The sequence below is a fragment of the Candoia aspera genome, chromosome 1, assembly GCF_035149785.1.
Source record: "Candoia aspera isolate rCanAsp1 chromosome 1, rCanAsp1.hap2, whole genome shotgun sequence".
Lineage (NCBI taxonomy): Eukaryota > Metazoa > Chordata > Lepidosauria > Squamata > Boidae > Candoia > Candoia aspera.
This window is the reverse complement of record NC_086153.1, coordinates 302,423,117-302,435,785: the sequence shown is the minus strand read 5'-3', so window position 1 is coordinate 302,435,785 and position 12,669 is coordinate 302,423,117.

Sequence of the window (12,669 nt, the reverse complement as noted above, 5' to 3'; positions counted from 1 at the left end):
ATCTGGTGTTGCCATGGACTGATCATTCTTTTGTTGCCCTCTGGCTGACAGGGACCATGCACACATGCACACACATGTAGATAGAGCCTGTTAAATAGGCCTGCCCAGGTGACTGATGACAACCAGCAGCAAGGTGGATGGATTCACTTACCCTTTGAAGGCCTGAAGGACCAGGTTGAAGACAGATCATCCTGGATAAACTCTTTCTATGTGTCTCTAAGAGTTGATATTGACTTGATGGCACATAATCAATCAAGTGATGTTAATATATGCTGATATGTTTTGATTTCAGACTTATACATTCATGTTTTTAACCTGATTTATAGATGTCACAATGCAGCTCAGAGTCATTAGCAATCAGAATGGCATGTTAAGCCCAGCAAATAAATAAATAAATAAATAGTCATCAAATGGGCTCACAGATATTGACTTCTGCTACTCCAAAGGCTTTAGTCAATTAAGGATTTCACATAATGCTTTTAAACAAGACAGAAAAAGTGTACACTAGCTTATCAGTCTTAGTTGTACCTGTACCACATGCAGCATTCCCTATTAATGGTAAAGAATACTATACAATTTTAAACAAAAATATTTTTTTCTTCTTTAGAGTATTATCAGAATACCTTTAAATAGCCATTTCCACCTCTCTTTTTTTCTCTATTTGTAACCAAAGCCAGGTGTGAGGTATTAACTTAGGTCATGACCTTTCCAGCTAGTAATTCAAACAAAGCAACACCTATAAAACCTTGAGCAGCTGCTGCTCTAGGGAGAAATGCCTTAAAGAGAAGGCTCTGTCATCCCTACTCTTTCAGGACCATTGTTACCTATGCATGTAAATGTGTGCATTCTCATCAGCCCATGTTCTACAGCCAGTTCCAATAGCATTCATTTTCGTTCTGCTTTAGAATACCTATCAAAACAGCTCTTTAATTAGGCTAAACTGTCTGGCAGAGTGGAAAAAATGACAGTTGTTTTTTCTGCATTTACTGTAAAATTAGGAGTGGGCAACATCTAAGTGAGAGAGGTGACAACGTTGGTCAAAAATCAGCCTTGCCAATGAGAAGACCTACCAGATCTGAGCTGTAAAAATCCAGATGGTCACTAGGTGGCAACAAAGATTAGCATTTTTTTAAGTCTCTTTCTTGTCATCTAATTGCTGCTTGGAGTTTTGCAGCTAGGATATGGCAGTTCCACCAATGAATTTAAATATGTATATGTTCTCCCTGCTGAGGTGGGTGAATGTTGCTGATGCTGGGCTCTCTACTTGGACACCATGTACAGGCTACATGCATGTCCCCATGTACTTTGAAGGACCTTTTTGCTGTTGAATCTGAAGTGCTACTTCAGCCCTACTAGGAAACAGAACCAAATGTCAGAACATAATGTTTTTATTTCAATAGAAGGAAAAATAAGACTTTTAAAAATGGCACAGCATCATTCTTCTATACACATTCAGGAAAGAATACTCATAGAATATTTATGATCTAGTTTTTTTAGGACTTGGGACAAGAGACCGCTAAATTGCTGTAGGTCTATTTGGTATCTAAAGGGAAGGCCACATGCAACCAATGCATATCCCCTTACATTGCATAAATATGATAAATACAAAAGAGCTTTACAGGGATAAGACACAGTCATTCATCTGAAAGTCCCCCCATAGTTCTTCTGTTTTTTGTTTGCATGTTGCCAAACTGTTTTCAAGCTACATGAAGGAGGATTATATTTCAATGGATGGGATTTAAGATAAGTCATATCTTTTCTAGGGTTGATGGTTCACTAGCTTTTCTTTCCCATCCCTGCTTTCACCTTCCCTCCCTTCCAAGATCTCCTGCATTTCAGTGGCATATTTGTGTGTTTATGAAATGTGTTACCTATTTTTCATTACAACCATAATAATCCCAAAGCAGGATAAAAACTAGGATGATATATAATGATTTGGAGGTGACTTTTCTCCCCAAGAAGTATACTTTATGCTGGGGGAAAACTGCCATTGCATTTCTGCTCCTTAATGCTATTGTTAAAGATATAAGGGCCTTGGTGTAATACGGAAAATGGTAGGGAAGAGATATTGGAGATATTCTTGTCCACTGAAGAAGAGATATTACTTGCTGTGTTATGAGGTTTCTACTAATATTTCTCTGAAAAGACGTTTCCCTCTAATTTCAGCTTACTGCTATACTTTTGTCCTCTAGATTCACAAAGATCAAATGAACTCCATCATTTATATGATAGAAACACGATAACTCTCATGTTTCCCCTTAATCTTCTCTAGGCTGAACACTCTTTGCTTATGCGGCCACTCCTTCGACAACAACTTCCTCAATTTACTATTCATCCTCCTCTGGACATCATCCAGTGGGCGTGTGTTTTTAAACTGCACTGTTCAGTACTAAACATGATACATCAGATATAACTTGAGTCGCATAGAACTGAGTGGAATTACTAGCTTTTTGTGCTCAGGAGAATATACTACTGATAGAGTAGACTAAGATGGAATTTTTTGCTTTGCTTTAACAGCTGTATCATGTTACTAGCTTATGTTCATTAATACTCTCTCCTAAATTATAGTAAGTTTGGGCCAAAAACTCTTTTTTTAAAAAAAAATATTCTTGAAAGAACAACACTCATGTTGAGCTTCATATCTATCAGCCTGCAAAAAGCAGCTGGTTGCAAAATTTTGGGAGTTGTTTGTTATTTAACAAATGCAAGTTATACTGGCTTCTTATCAGCCACCATTACTGATACATCTGAATTTTACTCCATTGCTTAAGTGGATGCTGAAGATGTTTCATCACATAAATGCTTGGTCTGTCTTGCTTAATTTATGAGAACTAACAAGATCCTAACTCATAATGGACCTATACACTGCCAATTAATTTATCCTACAGAGTATTTAAGAGGCAAGTTAGCAGTGATCCGTGGATTGCCAGCATGGTCTCTATCACTCACCTCACTTTTAATTAAATGCAGTTCTGCTCAGAAATGATACTTTTACACCTTTTCACCCTCATCTTCCTCCTGCAACATTTCTGCAACTGCTTACAGATGCTTTGGTGAAGTTTTAATCTTCCGGTGTTTTATGATCTGTTTTATTAATGCTTGTTCTTCATCAAAAATTAAAATGGTGTTCTTGGCAATCTCTCAGATTTAAAAGGGGTTAATTGTATGCCTGTGTTTCTTTAATGCTTGGCTGCAAATCCAGTTAAGAGGCAGAAAAATGGAGTGTTCCCCCCCTTCCCCCACCATCCCCTGAAAATAACAAAAATATTATGAAGCACATTGAAGAACACAGTTATAATTAACTAAATATTAATAGGATAGCTCATGTCTGTATTTTTAATGTTATAATTCATTGCCATTTTGAGTTAAATTATGCCCAAACACACACAGAGACCTCCAAATAAATTGAGGTGATGTTCTTCATGTCAACACAAAATGTCCTTGAAGCACAAATCTGAGTTGCATGCAGTAGCATACATTTTTAGTAAATTTAAATTTTCCTGCAACTTAGTCTACATGGGGATGTCTAACCCAGAAATGTAAATGGATACAAAATTCAGCAGCCTGGTTGGTCTTTGGAAGAATTGCAAAGGCTATTACACCAGTACTAAAAGCATTGCACTGGCATTCAGTTTATTTCCATGTGAAATGCAAATGCTGTTTATGATTACTTTGAAGCCCTATATATGCCTGGGTAGGGATTAGTGGAGAGAATGCCTCTTTCTATATGCTGTCCCTCTCATTTGCTGAGATCATCTGAGGACATTTACCTTGAGTTGCCATGGGATTATCTCCAGTGATCCAGAATTAAGCCTTCTCTGTACCCACTTCAATTCTTTGGAATGTTCTCCCTGCTGAGATGAAGAGCCTAATCTCTTTGCTGAATTTTCAAAAAAACCCAAACCACATATTTTAAGACAGTCCTATAATTAGTGTTTTTAAATGCTTTTGATAGGTTTTAATTTTTTGTTCTAACATTTTGCTATGAACAGACAAAAGACCTCCAATAGATAGCTTAATAATGAATTGATTAAATGAATTTACATTGCTATAACTTTTCTAAAGACTGAAAACAAAACTGCCCAATGAATAGCACTAATTAACGCCCAAGAAGAAAGCAAATTAAATGGGCAAGTAAGACATGTGGCAGGGATTTGCTTTTTAGGGTAGAGGTGTGTTTCTTCCATTATTTGTTTTAATTGGAGTTTGGTTTTATGTTGTTGTTGTTTATTCGTTCAGTCGCTTCCGACTCTTCGTGACTTCATGGATCAGCCCACGCCAGAGCTTCCTGTCGGTCGTCAACACCCCCAGCTCCCCTGGGGACGGGTCCGTCACCTCTAGAATATAATCCATCCACCTTGCCCTTGGTCGGCCCCTCTTCCTTTTGCCATCCACTCTCCCTAGCATCAGCATCTTCTCCAGGGTGTCCTGTCTTCTCATTATGTGGCCAAAGTATTTCAGTTTTGCCTTTAATATCATTCCCTCAAGTGAGCAGTCTGGCTTCATTTCCTGGAGGATGGACTGGTTTGATCTTGCAGTCCAAGGCACTCTCAGAATTTTCCTCCAGCACCACAGTTCAAAAGCATCTATCTTCCTTCTCTCAGCCTTCCTTACGGTCCAGCTCTCACAGCCATAGGTTACTACGGGGAACACCATTGCTTTAACTATGCAGACCTTTGTTGTCAGTGTGATGTCTCTGCTCTTAACTATTTTATCGAGATTTGTCATTGCTCTTCTCCCAAGGATTAAGCATCTTCTGATTTTGTGACTGCAGTCAGCATCAGCAGTAGTCTTCGCACCTAGAAATACAAAGTCTTTCACTGCTTCTACATTTTCTCTCTCTATTTGCCAGGTATCAATCAAGCTGGTTGCCATAATCTTGGTTTTTTTGAGGTTTAGCTGCAAGCCAGCTTTTGCACTTTCTTCTTTCACCTTCATCATAAGGTTCCTCAGTTCCTCTTCGCTTTCAGCCACCAAAGTGGTATCATCTGCATATCTGAGATTGTTAATGTTTCTTCCAGTGATTTTAACTCCAGCCTTGGATTCCTCAAGCCCAGCACGTTGCATGATGTGTTCTGCGTACAAGTTGAATAGGTAGGGTGAGAGTATACAACCCTGCCGTACGCCTTTCCCAATCTTAAACCAGTCGGTTATTCCGGGGTCTGTTCTTACTGTTGCTGCTTGGTCGTTATACAGATTCTTCAGGAGGCAGACAAGATGACTTGGTATCCCCATACCACTAAGAACTTGCCACAATTTGTTACGGTTCACACAGTCAAAGGCTTTAGAATAGTCAATAAAACAGAAATAGATGTTTTTTTCTGAAACTCCCTGGCTTTTTCCATTATCCCTCGGATATTGGCAATTTGGTCTCTAGTTGCTCTGCCTTTTCTAAACCCAGTTTGTACATCTGGCAATTCTCGCTCCATGAATTGCTGAAGTCTACCTTGCAGGATCGTGAGCATTACCTTACTGGCATGTGAAATGAGTGCCACTGTTCGATAGTTTGAACATTCTTTAGTGTTTCCCTTTTTGGTATGGGGATATAAGTTGATTTTTTCCAATCTGATGGCCATTCTTGGGTTTTCCAAATTTGCTGGCATATAGCATGCATTACCTTGACAGCATCATCTCGCAAGATTTTGAATGGTTCAGCTGGGATACAGTCATCTCCTGCTGCCTTGTTATTAGCAATGCTTCTTAAGGCCCATTCAACCTCACTCTTCAGGATGTCTGGCTCTAGCTCACTGACCACACCATCAAAGCTATCCCCGATATTGTTCTCCTTCCTATACAGGTCTTCTGTATATTCTTGCCACCTTTTCTTGATCTCTTCTTCTTCTGTTAGGTCCTTGCCATCTTTGTTTTTGATCATACCCATTTTTGCCTGGAATTTACCTCTGATGTTTCTAATTTTCTGGAAGAGGTCTCTTGTCCTTCCTATTCTATTGTCTTCTTCCACTTCCGCGCATCGCTTGTTTAAAAATAATTCCTTATCTCTTCTGGCTAACCTCTGGAATTTTGGGCATATCTCTCCCTATCACTGTTACCTTTTGCTTTCCTTCTTTCTTGGGGTACTTCTAGTGTCTCAGCAGACAGCCATTTTGCCTTCTTGGTTTTCTCTTTCTTTGGGATGTATTTTGTTGCCGCCTCCTGAACAATGTTGCGAACTTCTGTCCAGAGATCTTCCGGGACCCTATCTACTAAGTCCAGTCCCTTAAATCGATTCTTCACCTCCACTGCATATTCCTTAGGAATATTAGTGAGCTCATATCTAGCTGATCTGTGGGTCTTCCCTAATCTCTTTAGTCTGATCCTAAATTGTGCAAGAAGAAGTTCATGATCGGAACAACAGTCAGCTCCAGGTCTTATTTTTACCGACTGTATAGATGTCCGCCACCTTTGGCTGCAAAGGATGTAGTCAATCTAATTTCGGTGTTGTCCATCTGGTGATGTCCATGTATAGAGCCGTCTCTTAGGTTGTTAGAAGAGAGTGTTTGTTATGCAGAGTGAGTTGTCTTGGCAAAATTATATCAGCCTATGTCCTGCTTCATTTTGTTCTCCAAGGCCATGCTTACCTGTAATTCCAGGTGTCATCTGACTGCCCACCTTAGCATTCCAGTCTCCTGTGATGAAAATAACATCTCTTTTAGGTCTGTTGTCCAGTAGGTGCTGCAGATCCTCATAGAACTGCTCTACTTCAGCTTCTTCAGCATTTGTGGTTGGGGCGTATATTTGGATGACTGTGATGTTAGATGGCTTGCCCTGAATTCAAATTGAGATCATTCTATCATTTTTTGGATTGTATCCAAGCACTGCTTTAGCCACTTGACTATTAATTATGAAGGCTACTCCATTTCTTCTGTGGTCCTCTTGTCCACAGTAGTAGATCTGGTGGTCATTTGATGTGAAGTGGCCCATTCCAGTCCATTTCAGTTCACTGACTCCCAAAATGTCTATCTTTAATCTTGACATCTCACCAATAACCACATCCAATTTGCCCTGGCTCATAGATCTTACATTCCAGGTTCCAATGTTGTGTTGATCCTTAGAACATTGGATTCGCTGTTCGCCATCAGCACCATCGGCCACTAGCCGTCCTTTCGGCTTTGAGCTAGCGGCGTCATCACGTCTGGGGCTAGTTGAACTCATCCTCTGTTCCTCCCCAGTAGCATTTTGACCATCTTCCGACCTGGGGGTCTCATCTTCCGATGGTATAGCAACATATCTCTGGTTGTACTCATCCATTTAGTTTTCACAGCAAGAATACTGGGGTGGGTTGCCATTACCTTCCCCAGGGATCGCATTTAGTCTGACCTCTCTGTCATGACTTTCCCCTCTTGGGTGACCCTTCACGGTTTAGCTCATGGCATCATTGAGGTGCTCAAGCTCCAGCACCATGACAAGGTAACAATTCTTTGCTGAAGGGTTTTATGTTAAAACTGTATTATTCAGTTGAATTAATAGCTCTGTCCCTATCCTGCCAAAACACTTTTAGCCTTTATCTTCCAACCAATCAGCACAAGGGACCTGCCTCTTGGTGTTATCCATGACCAAGCTTATTTATGAGCTTATCAGTGAGACAGAAGAAATCACCTTCTCATATATTTCAAAATCATTTATTTTGATATAAAGCTTCCAAACATCACCCTGCCAAGGAAAGAAAAGATAACAGGAGAGCACTTTAGAATTAACAACAACCCCAAAAGTGGATGTTTTCATAAGATCAGAATTATTATCAGAATATTCAGGTCTCCTTTGTCCCTCCATTATGATGATGGCGTCTGATGGAGAGAGACCAAGCTTGGATGCCTTATGAAAGACAGATTTTTATTTCTTCCTGAATATAGTCACCTGGAAGCCTGGCTTGTTTGCTTCTCAACTACTGCTGAAAAAGTGTAGCCCTTCAGGAATGTTATTACCACTGTTCTTTATTTCTCAGACATACAGTAAGAATCTATCAGTAATGTTCGTTGTATACTAGCTTTACAAAGTTATCATTCAAGTGACTTTATTGAGATTTCCAGGCCTAAAATACATTCTGTATGGTTGTAATGTTCCCTTGAAACATAAAATAGTACCTACATTATTTTCTTAAGCAGAAGAATTCAGGACTATAAAAAGCCTTGCCAAAGCAAGTAGTTAACAACAACAACAAAGATAATGCAGCAGACATTAAGAGATGATATGGAGGCAGAATGCCTGGGTTAATCACACTTCCCAAATGAAGAAAGTAGATAAGAGCTTCTCACAGAAGAGGAAAATCCAGCCAACCCAACGCTGTCAGAAATTAAGACTGTGCTTCAGTTACACAAGTGCAGGTATCTTCTTTATACCCACTATAACTTAAACCAACAAGTAAGATCAGTGCATTAGGTTTTATTTCCTGTTTTCTTAAACACTAAATAAAAACAGTGGGAGAAATGATTATAAGGCAAGATAGGCAACACAGAGGCACTGAATTCCCAATCATCTTTTTTTCTGATTCTGTTTAGAAATATATGCACATTGAACTACTGGTCTTATACAGATCTTTTTAAGTACAGCTGTTAACTGCTGCTGCTTACAGTGGCTTGAGTATACAATGAAACCTGTCTTAAGTAAACCTCAGAAGATCAACAAAACGTGTTGTTGATTTCAAATAAAGGTCAGATCAGCCATTAGAGAGCTTTGCAAACCTTTGCTTAAGCCAGCAAGCAGTTTAGGGGGCCCTTATTGCAACTTTCATATAAGTGAGAACATAAAGCCTTTCTTGCTAGGAAGTAAAATATAGAACTCATCTGAGTTGTTTTGATAAACAGATATATATTCAGCTATTGTATATCTGATAAAAGATGCAATATAGATTGATATCACACACACACACACACACATGGTTTGAACCATCCTATCGTATATTCTCGTGTTCACCATGTTCCAGAGTTATCAAGTTATCTACAGCTGGACACTAACAATTAAAGACTGAAAGCAATTGTTTTATCCACTTTAAATGTTTCTTTGCGGGTGGGTATGGGTGTGCATGCTTTCACTTTTCTAAAGAAGAGTGTGAAAATTGTATAGGTTTTATGCTAAGCTATCTGGGAAGCAACCATGTCATATCTTTGTGGCTCAACTGAAAGACTGTCAGATCATTAGCAACTGTGAAAGGCAGCACAGGGTTTCAGTCTTTCAGCCAAATGGATGGAATGTTTTGGAAAAATTGTAAGTCTTGCAGTAAAGCTTCCAAATTAGTTTAGAATTGCTTTCACAGATCTTCTCAATATTAGTGGATTAAGAATAGCTTCCACCTAGAGCTATAGACTCAGAATGTACTTTGTACTTGCTGGAACTAGGTAATTACATTAATAAATGTGAATGGGACACAAGAACTACTGATGAATAGTTATACTTTCCAATTGTTTCCCGGTATAAGGCTTGCAGTAGAAAGCAAGCATCTTTCCTCCACGGCTGGGTTTTCCTAGCTGTAAATCCTTTTTCTTTTGCCATGAGAGTCAATGAAATACAATTTTCTTGATTGATTTATAAAGACAGAGAAGAGCTTGCAGTATAGATATGTCATGTTTATGGTTTGTAGGCACAAACTGATATATCTCTGAGTTACAATCATGACTGCATAGATAGGACAACATCTTGTCTGAATAATTCAAACATTTTTTTTCCCACTCAAGCTGGTGAACTGGAAGGAAGAATCCACAATGGAAAGGTACTTACACTTGTTCATAAAAGATACATGTTTTATGCAGCTCTGAGTTCACTTTGCAAGGATCATTTGGTGCCAGAAAGAAAATAATAAAGTGAGAAAGATTTGAAAAAGTTGACATCATCATTCACAAAATATGGGCTTCAACTTTTGGAAATAGTTGGATATGATGCTTTACTAATTTTTTAGATCTGGGATACCAGAACTGGACTAAAAAATCTGGACAAGGACTACGGTGTGGCAGAGAGATGCAGAAACCTATCTGCTCCCATCTACTGGTGATATGGATTTTTACAGCCCAGATCAAGTACCCCTAATAACCTGTTTGTAGAAGGAAAATCTGCTTCCAGACTAATTCAAAATCTATGCTTTAAAACTTCAGTTGAAAGTAGTAATTGCTTCATCCAATTCCTGTTTTCAGCATTCATTAGAGACCACTGCATTGGGTTACTGTACTATAGGGGTGTTATTCTGAACAACTTTGTATAGAGTAGTTTGGTTTGATTTGTTTGTTTGTGTTTTCCCCTCCACAGTGCCTGTAGAGTGGGCTTTCCTCTTGGTGCAGTCTTTGGCATGGAGGCAACAAGATTTTTCAGCAGTCAGTGTTCCTTATATTCAGAATTAAGAGGGGGAGCCTAGCAACAGTACTTAAAGCTGGTCAAGTTATCATATTTTGGCTCTTTAGACAGCAAATTCTAGAAGCATCCATCTCCCCAAAGCAAAATTATACTATTGATAAATTAAATAGTTAAGAACATCTGCCCTTTACAATGCCTACTCCCTCATGCTGCCTAATGGACAAGTTAGATGTAGAAGCCTGTTGTCGACCTGATCAGGACAGCAAAGTACTAAAGTGCCCTGTCTTGCTGTGGGGAAGTGCTTAATGTTTTGACATCTGGAATTTAAATGTGTTCCTAGTTTTAACTGATGGAGAACAACTGCTTTATGAAATCACTTTGAGTTTGGACATTCCAAAAGCATGTGAGAATTTTTGTCTGTCATTTAAAAAGATTTGAACTTTCTGTTCAGTTAAATATTTACTCAGAACATCCAAAACTAGCTTTTCTTTCCTTCCTTTGTCTCCATGAACATGACATTTAGTCTGTATAATATAGGGCTGTTCAAGATGGCTGAGTTAAAGCACTATTCAACCAGTCCTTCAGCCAGTGGAAAAGTATGGTGACATAATTTGTGTTACTCACATTTCCAATCCTTTTTCTACCATAGTAACAAGACTGGTGAATGGTGCTGCCCTTACCTTTTTAATGGGCCAATTTAAGAAAAAAGGATTGGTGAATTCCCCAACTTCATTTCCCACCTCACTAAGTGTCAACTTATAATGTGGAAACAGCCACCACTCTTCTTAATGTGGGATGGGACAGGATTGGATGAATGTAGACAGATACACAGAATGGCAGGTTTAGATTCCTGTTGGTTGCCTAAATAACAGAGGGAGGCAGTTAAGGGTGTTAGGTGAAGTAGGAAGGTGCTGATGCTCCTCTGAGCCTATTATTTGACAGCTGGGCTATGTCTGAATACAAGTCTAGCATTATTCTAAAATAATAAAGAACTTTTATTAAACAGTACTAAACTTGTGTTTTAAAAATAGACAAGTAAATGGTGTGAAGGGGAGTAGTATGAAGTGGGGGAGAAGAATCAATAAAATTTAGCTCTATCATCAGCTAATGCTGCAAGGGAATGGCAGTGATGACAATGTATGATCATGGAGTTCAGTACTGATCCTGTGACCAGCAGCATCTGGAAGTAGTGAATGTAAATAGAGAACATGCAATTGTGACTGCCCTATGTGTAATAACAGCCATGGTTCCCATTGCCACGAAAGCTGGAATGGAGTAAGTGAAATGGTGCCAACACACCCCAGTCAAAGGTGACATAGTAACTGTGCAGAAGACTTCAACAGCCCTGGGAACAGCAGCAGCATGATACTAGTTATGGGAGAGTTGACCAATCAAGGAGGCAACACATTCACAGAAAGAATGATGAGGCATCCTTTGTCAGCAGAACCTGTAATGTGCCTGAAGGTGACTGAATCAGCAACTTGCAGCTAGGTTTTATTTCCAGGTTTAAGCTGACTTTCTGTGCAGCACAGGACTAGTGCTCTTTCAGGAGAACACCAAAACCATGTCTGAAAGACAGGTTTATTGCTAAAGTGGTGTTTATAAGGAGCCTGAGTAAGACCTGACAAGCCCTATAGAAAGGGCCAGTTTGGCATTCCAAATATCAATGCCTCTACAGGAATCGTGAGTCTGTCCTGCAGTACAGGTCAAAATAGCCATGGAGGGTGTTGCCCAGTGACCGCAGGGGAAGGGACAGGGGAAGTGGCCAATGGGAGCTTGTCAGATCCCAACCCTGTGCCAGATCATATCCACAACAACAACAACAAAAATATTGGAAGAAAGAAAACACTACTCTGAAACTATGGATGACTTTACGCATGAGATTAGACTAAAGTAGTAGTATGACTTTATTGATTAGTCAATTTACCATATCAAAGAATTGGGCATCAGCCACAATAAAATACAGTAACATAAGGCAGATAAAATACAGTAAGATAAGATAACATAGATTAGAGTGAGATAAAATAAGATAAAATACAGTAAGGTGAAATAGAGATAAAAGAGTATAAGATAATGCAGAGACTTATAATAAGATGATTAATCAAATACAAAAACAATATGTGTTTAGGTGAATTCATCACCTTTGCATGACACCCCAATGTGTTCTATAAAATGTGCTCTCAATCGGACAGCCCTGACTATAAGCTTATCAGTTCTAGTGACTACGTATGTGTTTGTGCCCTGAAGGAAGTAACATAGTCATTTGTTACAGTCCCAATATACAGTATGGTTCTGTCAAGTAGTGTCTGTAGGTACTGAGCCATTGCTGGGGCATATAATTGGCAATTAAATAGGACATGTGCAATATCTTCTATTTCAGATGCTCCACAA